Raw genomic sequence first — 8546 nt, 5'->3', positions numbered from 1 at the left:
TATAATGAGTTAGTGACAGAGCTGCTACTTGGACTCAGGTCTCCCAGTGTCAAGTCCAATAGTTTTTCCATAATGCTATGTTGCTTCACTGATAAACAATCGTGTTAACTAAAATTAAAGGTCATTTGAAAATTACTGGTAGATAAGAACTAAAATTAAAATGTCAACAGCATCATTACTTAAAGCACTCTATAATTGTGAGTTACTATTATTATTTGGCAGAACAAAGCAAGGTTTTCTCCCTCCCATTTAGACGCTAGTCTGTAGTATCTATGTAATGATGTATCTCAAAAATAAAAGTCCCTGCGATATTATAGTCTGACTCAGTGGAAAAAGAAGTAACATGGATTAGATAACACAGCTGGTCTAAGAGTGAGGAAGTCCTGTGCCCAAGTTATTATGTGAGTGACCCTGAACAAGTCACATAACCTTGTAGTGACCTTAGATAAGTCTCTAAGGGTATAAGTTGCAGAGCATGTGCCCACTTTCAGGATAGAGATAGTTCTTGGCAGACACTACTGCCATCAGAGGACTGTACAAAAAGGAAGAAAAACTGGGGGAAGAAGCCTGGATTTGGAAGAAGTCCTAGTGCTGAACTCTGGCTCCTTCACTATCCTAAGCCTCGGTTGCTCATCTGCAAAATGGACAACCAAGTTAGATGAGATCTGAAATCCCTTTTGGGTTTGAATCCCATCATCCCATTTATATGCAATGAGAGGAGAAACACGCTGAACCCCTGGAATTTTTCATAACCAGCTGCATTTTAAAGTGTAATGCCGCAACAGACCAGAAGACCTGGCATTTTAAAATTAATCACTGAATGAACTCATCACTAGTCAACTGGTTTTCAGGTAATCCTGAAGTCAGTTTCTCTCACTCTGCTCAAGTAATATTCTAAATTGGATCTACTCATGGAACTTAGGAGAGGAAAACATTTCTTGGATCTTTTCTGTACTCTTCCCAGGAATAGGCTAAGAAAAAAATTTAAATTCAGGGCTACTGTTTGGAGTAAGGCAGAAGAGACCAAACAGGTAAGAACTTCCTAACAGAAAAACAACGTTCCCACCTTCACTTCTTCATTCTCTATTTCTTCTTCTTCTTCTTCTTCTTCTTCTTCTTCTTCTTCTTCTTCTTCTTCTTCTTCTTCTTCTTCTTCTTTTTGCTGAGGCAATTGGGGTTAAGTGACTCGCCCAAGGTCACACAACTAGGAAGTGTTAAGTGTCTCAGATCAGACTTGAACTCAGGTCATCCTGACTTCAGGGCTGGTGCTCTATCCATTGCATCTCTTAGCTGCCCCTTCACTCTATATTTCATCATCACCGTCATCACTGTCATCACCATCATTACCACCACCATCATCATCATCACTACCATCATCACCATAACCATCATGATCATCACCATCACCATCATCATCACCACCATCACCATCACGATCATGATCATCACCATCACCATCACCATAATGATGATCACCATCATAATCATAATCATCACCATCACCATCATGATCATGACCATCATAATCACAATCATCACCATCACCATCATGATCATGACCATCATAATCACAATCATCACCATCACCATCATGATCATGACCATCATAATCACAATCATCACCATCACCATCATGATTATGATCATCACTATCACTATTATGATCATCACCATCACCATCACCATCACCATCACCATCATCATAGTGAGCATTTAGTTAGGGCTTGAAGGTTTGCAAAGCACTTCATAAGCATCATATTGACATTTATAAAGAGACTTCAGGAAATTCTCTCCCATCTATCTCTTTGCCATCAAAATCCTATCCATTCCTCAGGGTTTCTCTCTTCCCTGAGGTCTTCCCTGACTGTTCCAACTCCATGCTGTTTAAGATCTGTATTCAAATCCTACCTATAATACCTACTATCTGGGTGACCATGGACAAATCACATGGCTTCTGAAATTGTTACTTTCTCTTTTAAATCAGAACAACAATTCCCAGACTATCTACCTCACAAAGGGCGTTATGTTCCTTATAAGGGACAATGTCTGTCCAGTGTTTTAAGACCTCACTCCCAAATAAACTGAGACACAGAGAAGTGGTGGGACTTCGCCCAGTGTCACACAGGTATATAAATGCACCTCTCTCGTGTCTAGCTCAGAGCCGAGGGCAGGGCCTGGCAGGGCCTTCCAAGCTGCAAAGCCTCCGAGTAAGAGGATGACATTATAAGGAATCGGGATGAGTACACAAGGAAAAAGTCACATCTTCCCCAACCCCATCTCTTCCTCTTTTAATTAACAACTTACACTCACAGAGGCTTAATATTTACAAAGCGGGTCAGCCAGTCATCAATAAACATTTATCAGTACCAATTATAAGCCAGGCATTGGAGTAAGTGTTAGTGATAGAAAGAAGAGTGGAAGTCCTTGCTCTCAAGGAGTTTACAATCTATAGGAAAATGTAAATAACTAGGTATATACAAATTATATATGAAAGATAGCCTGACCGAAGAAGGCATTAGCAGCCAAAGGTACCAGGAAACACCTCCTTTTGGGATAGGAGATGCAAAAATTATTTCCTTTCTACAAATGAGGAATCCGAGGCTGGGAACGGTTAAGTGACTTACTCAGCATAGACGTGGGAAAGCTGGTCCAGGGATGGGAGAAAGCTAGTGCAAAAGCCCAGAGGTGGGAGATGGAGTCATGGATGATTAAGAATAAGGACGCCAGTTTGTCTGGATGGTGGTGTATCTGAAGGGGAGTAACAAAGCTTGAAAACTAAATTGAAGCTAGGCAAGGAAGAGCTTTAAATACCAGTGGATTTCATGTTTGACCCTAGAGGTAATAGGGATCCATGACTGTTTATTGAGGGAGAGAGGAGGGATGATGGGATTAGACTTGGGTTTTAGTAAAAAATCATTGTGTTCCTTTGTGTGAAGGATGGATTGGAGGGGGAGAGACTTGAAGCAGGGACACTAGTTGAGAAGTCATTGCTATACTTGAAGAAAGAAATAGCAGCACTCTAAATAAAAAGTATTCAGTGAAGATTGAGGTTTTGGGGAAAAAAGAATTTTGCTTCATGATTAAAGGGGAAATTGTTTTTTTTAATAAAGCAGAGAACTAGAATTTACAGAACATGGGGCATCCTGATTTAAGCTTCCTATAATCTGGGAGCAGGTGGCCTGGCACGTCCTCGAAGAGCTAAGCAGCCCATTGGCGTCCCATCTGGACCTACCAAAATACCAACTCATGGGGGGCTCCTCCTCTGGCCCCTTTTCTTCTTCATGCACCAGCCCTTGGAAACTAGGTCAGGTCCATATGGGTCAGCCCTGAGGGATCATGGAAAATCCTATCCCCCTCCCAGGAATCTTTTCTCAGGCATTACTAAAGACATCAACCCAACCTCATTCCACTTCACCCTGGTGAGGAACAATAGACCAAAGGGGAAAATCCACCCTTCCATAGTTCTCTAGTACAAACCCCATTTGCCATGATCCTTTTCCCAAGCTCAGAGGCTCAGACCAGAGCTGAACAGGACTTTATGAGCCGACTAACTCAACGTGCTCATTTTACAGATGAGGAAGCTGAGGCCCATACTTGCATATGGTCCCATAGCTCATATCAGAGGGCAGATCTGAACCTCTAGATGCCAAGCCCAGGACTTTATTTTTTGAGGTATTTTATTTTTCTAAATACATGAAAAGATAGTTTTCAACATAAAACCTTTTATTCCAAATTTTTCTCCCTCTCCTGCCCAAGATAGCAAACAGTCTGATGTAGGTTAAACATGTGCAATTATTCTAAACATAATTCCATGTTTGTCATGGTGTGCCAAAAAAAATCAAATCAAAAATGAAAAAAAAAAAAACAAGAGAAAAAAAAGCAAACAACCAACAACAAAAAGGTGAAAATACCATGTTGGGCTCCTCATTGTCATCATATTCTGGGTACAGACAGCTCTCTCCATCACAAGTCTATTGGAACTGGCCTGAACCATTTCTTTGTTGGAAATAGCCACGTCTCTCAGAACTGATCATTGTATAATTTTGTTGTGTACAATGATCTCCTGGTTCTGCTCACTTCCCTCAGCATCAGTTCCTGTGAGTCTCTCCAGGTCTCTCTGTATTCATCCTGCTGGTCGTTTCTTACAGAACAATAATATTCCATAGCATTCATATCCCACAATTTATTCAGCCCTTCCCCAGCTGATGGGCAGCCACTCAGCTTCCAGGTCCTTGCCACCACAACAGGCAAGCCCAGCACTTTGGCCATCCCAGCTCTCGAGCTGCTGAGAGCTCAGGTGGCTAGTGTCTAAGAGAAGAAACTAAAGAGACGCTTGATGGCGGCCTAAAGGGGAGAGATCTGGGCGATTCTCCAAACAGAATATGGCTACTTAGCTGGTCTGGCCCTCAATACAACAACAGAAGCATATAATCCACTTTTCACCCTTAAGAGTAACTTAACAAATAAAACAATTGAAGCCTGGAAAATAAAAATGTGATCGTATTCCAATGGAAAAGTTAAGTCAGGAATTCCTAGCAAGTCAAGTACTGACCGTGGCAAACCCTGGTTTGTGACCCACGCAGGGCACCGGGCAGCTCTCTTCTAAGGGGTCTTCACTTGGCATTTGTAAAGTTCATTTTTAAAATGATGTTTTGACAACTATGTTCCAAAATACCCGGCTTCCTTTTGTAACTGGACATTTAACTTTTATGCACCCAAGAACATTTTCACTAGACTGTCCCAGCAGGCCATGGTGTTCAAATGGTTAAAAATGGCTGCCCAGGACCATCAGTTGTAGAGAAAAGTCTGCTCTGGCAGAGGGGATTTTCCTTCCCTGAGAGTTCCTGTATCAATAAAGTGGCTCAGTCTAACGAAATATCATTGTAGTTCAAAAAGAAAGGAAGCAAGCATTCGGTAAGCACCTACTACCTGGCACGGTGATGGGCGCTTCACAAATATTTCATTTGATTAAAAAGCATTGCAGATGAACAGGAGAAGAGTGAGGGGAGGGCTGCTTCAGAGAACTGTGCAGAAGTTGCTCTCTGGGCCAAATTTTATTTTCATATAATATTATCATTGAAACATACTTTGTTGCTGTGAGTCTTGGAGCTCCACAAGCACCCGCAAATCAAAATTGCGGGTAAAGGTAAAGGGCAGTGAGGAGACACGTGGTGGGTATTAGCAGGTTGCAGCAAGTTCCCAGGGATGACCCACCCTCAAGAAATGGCAGAATTCCTCCAAAGAAATGTAGGATTGGGAAAGGACATGGTTTGGCTGGATGATGAGAAAGAGGGATAATAAACAGATGGATAGCCAGAATACTCCACTGGAACCCCTGAAATATAAAAAACAAAAGCAAAAAAGCTTCTAGAGGAAGGCCTCCAAAATGTTGGGTGGGACCTCCATAAATGATCGATGGAAGGGAACGGACAAGAATGACACGGGCAAATAAAAGGTTTGGATCAGCTGTGACTTGCCCTGATGGGGGGAGGGGAGTGGTAGTTATGTTGATGAGATCATAGGAGAATTGAAATGCTGAAGCAAAAAGCAACCAATGAGTATAAAAGGAAATAGTATAAAAGGAAAGAAAAAAGAAAAAAGTATGAAAAGGAAATAAAAGCATCCTAGTGAAACTAGAATTAGAACATATATGTTGGTCTCTTCTATATAATCTCTATTAATTTACATCTACAAGGTATCCTGAAAGTCTTAGAGTACAGTTTAAACTTCCCTAAGACTTTGGGACACCCTGGACAGTGCTTTACGATATATCCAATGCTTTTCTCCCAACAATCCTCTGAGGTAGGTAGTGTGTTATTATTCCCATTTTATGGATGAAGAAACTGAGGAGCACAAAGAAATGACTTGAGGCAGAAAGATGGACAGGGAAGCTATTATAACAGTCCAGGCAAAGTGGAGACAATTTAATTAAGAGATGATGAGACTCTTATGCAGAGTGGGGCTCCAAAGCAGGTATGGTCATTATTGGAGATCCAAATACAGAGTTCTTTCAACAATAAAACTTTCTAAAGTACACCAACACATTAATTTTTATTTAATAATTACTTTTTATTGACAGAATCCATGCCAGGGTAAATTTTTTACAACATTATCCCTTGCACTCGTTTCTGTTCCGATTTTTCCCCTCCCTCCCTTCACCCCCTCCCTTAGATGGCAAGCAGTCCTATATATGTTGGATATGTTTCAGTATATCCTAGATACAATATATGTTTGCAGAACCGAGCAGTTCTCTTGTTGCACAGGGAGAATTGGATTCAGAAGGTAAAAATAACCCGGGAAGAAAAACAAAAATGCAGATAGTTCACATTCGTCTCCCAGTGTTCTTTCTTTGGGTGTAGCTGCTTCTGTCCGTCATTTATCCATTGAAACTCAATTAGGTCTCTTTGTCAAAGAAATCCACTTCCATCAGAATACATCCTCATACAATATCGTTGTCGAAGTGTATAATGATCTCCTGGTCATGATTGCCATTTTGACCTGAGAGAGGGCAAGGGCCTGGCCCAGGGTCACCCAGCTATGAAGTGTCTGAAGCAGGATTCAAATTCAAATCCTCTGAGCTCCAAGTCCAGGGAGCTCTATGCCTCCTGATTGGGAGCTCGCCTCGTTCTATCCAGTTCTTTTCTATGTCCTTCCATAAATGTACAACCAACACATTGGCAGGTCCTCCCGAAACTCTCAATGTTCCATGGATACCAGCCTGAACGACACCAGGGACTGGTCATGTAGTGATGAGAATGAGGGTAACAGATGGTCCACTTGAGTGTTGCCCTGGAGACGATTTTTTTTTTTAAAGAAAATACTTGCATAAGATTTTTATGGTCAGATCCACAAAACAGACTGTCTGGCAGACAGAAATAGCTACGTGCTATAGAAGTCTTCTTTTAGAGGCAATAATTGCAATGGGATTCAAATTTTACCTTCAGCACTCTGAATGCTGTGGCAATAAGGAAGGACACTATGAATCCTACTCCATTGAAAGAAGCCGACAGAGAGTAGGAAAACAGATGCCTTATGCTGGGCAAAGCAGGACGTTGTTGGACGTTGTTAGCAGTGTTTTGCAAAAAGTCAAATGACAAATCACCTTAATTATTTTAAGCTATTTTGCATGCAAGTTCAATGATTCCTTTTTGTTATTTATCTGCAGGTCTTGAACTATATACCTTTGGGGTGGGGGATTTGAGAAAAAGAAATTTCAAATTGTAGATACTTAACTTGAGTTGTTTTTCCTACTTTTGGCATTAATTCTTTTTCCAAATAAAGTGGACATTTTAATAGCTGCATTTAATGCCCCTGAGCAGTCCAGCTACCATCTCAGATACAATGATTCTGCATTATCACTTATAAAGAGGAGAAAAACAAACTCACAAAACCCAAGGAACTTGGCCAAAGATTTTAGCCGATCAAAATGCTTGGGAAGCTGGTGGCCAATTTGCAAATGTCAAGCTAGTCAGTCGCTGTTAAATGGGTAGCCCACTTGCCCTATCCATCAGATTATAGGTGGCTTTGTTAATGCAGGATCCAAAATGGAAGCTTCTCAATATAAACCTAATTTACGTCTTTCCCTTTGGTGCAGAATGATTCCAGTCCAAAACGCCTTACTGTAATGAAGCAAGGGTACAAATAAATGAACCGTCCCTTGAGCTACATAAAGGGAAATGTGGCATCTTGGCATCCAAACAGAATTTCCTTGCTTCTGGAAGGCTTAATCATAAACCAAACAGCCACTTTCTGGCCCAGGTCCTGGTATCATTAGAGCCACGTAGGACCTGGTTGGGGGTTAGCCACTCAATTTTCCATCTGAAGCAGGACTCAAGGTCATATATTCGCAGCAACAGGGCTCCTTCTGCCAAATTCAGCCCCAGCCCTCACTGCAATGGATAGAGAACTGAAAGCAAAGAAGACCCAAGTTCAAATCCCACTCTTAAAATTGGGCTAAAGACTCAAGCAGCTTGTGGTTTGTCCTCCATTCTCAGAAAGGACCAGGACCTCAGGGCGGTGATTCCACAACATGCAAGTGAACTGGATTGAGGGGAGGGCGGCTGTGCAAGGTCCCCGGCCTCACTCTCCCCTCCAGAGCCGTCCCGGTCCAGTGGCCAGAGACAGATCAGGCCTTTTCAGACTAAGGTCTTGAACAGATCTCAATGTGACTGAAGCAAATGCCCACTGCGTGATTCTGAGACTACCTGCAAGATTAAGCAATGTAGAAAGGGGACAATTAGGGAGTAAATAATAATAGTTAGCACCCATATAGCAAAGCTCTTTAGATTCATTATCTCATTTAATCCTCACATCATCTCTGGTGGGGAGGGAGGATGCTATTATTATCCCCATTTTACAGATGAAACTAAATTAGAATAATCACTACAATTGGGCACTGAAGTTAACTCAAGAATTTATCCTGTGAGTCCTTGCAATACAGGAAAAGAGTGGGTCAAATCATCAGGTACGGTTTCTCAAAGAACATATAAATACTTTTCAAATAGACTGCTGGCACTGACTGGAATGGAATCCAGCAAAAACACAGG

This window comes from Antechinus flavipes, chromosome 2 (assembly GCF_016432865.1).
Source record: "Antechinus flavipes isolate AdamAnt ecotype Samford, QLD, Australia chromosome 2, AdamAnt_v2, whole genome shotgun sequence".
Classification (NCBI taxonomy): domain Eukaryota; kingdom Metazoa; phylum Chordata; class Mammalia; order Dasyuromorphia; family Dasyuridae; genus Antechinus; species Antechinus flavipes.
Note: the sequence above shows the minus strand (reverse complement) of the source record.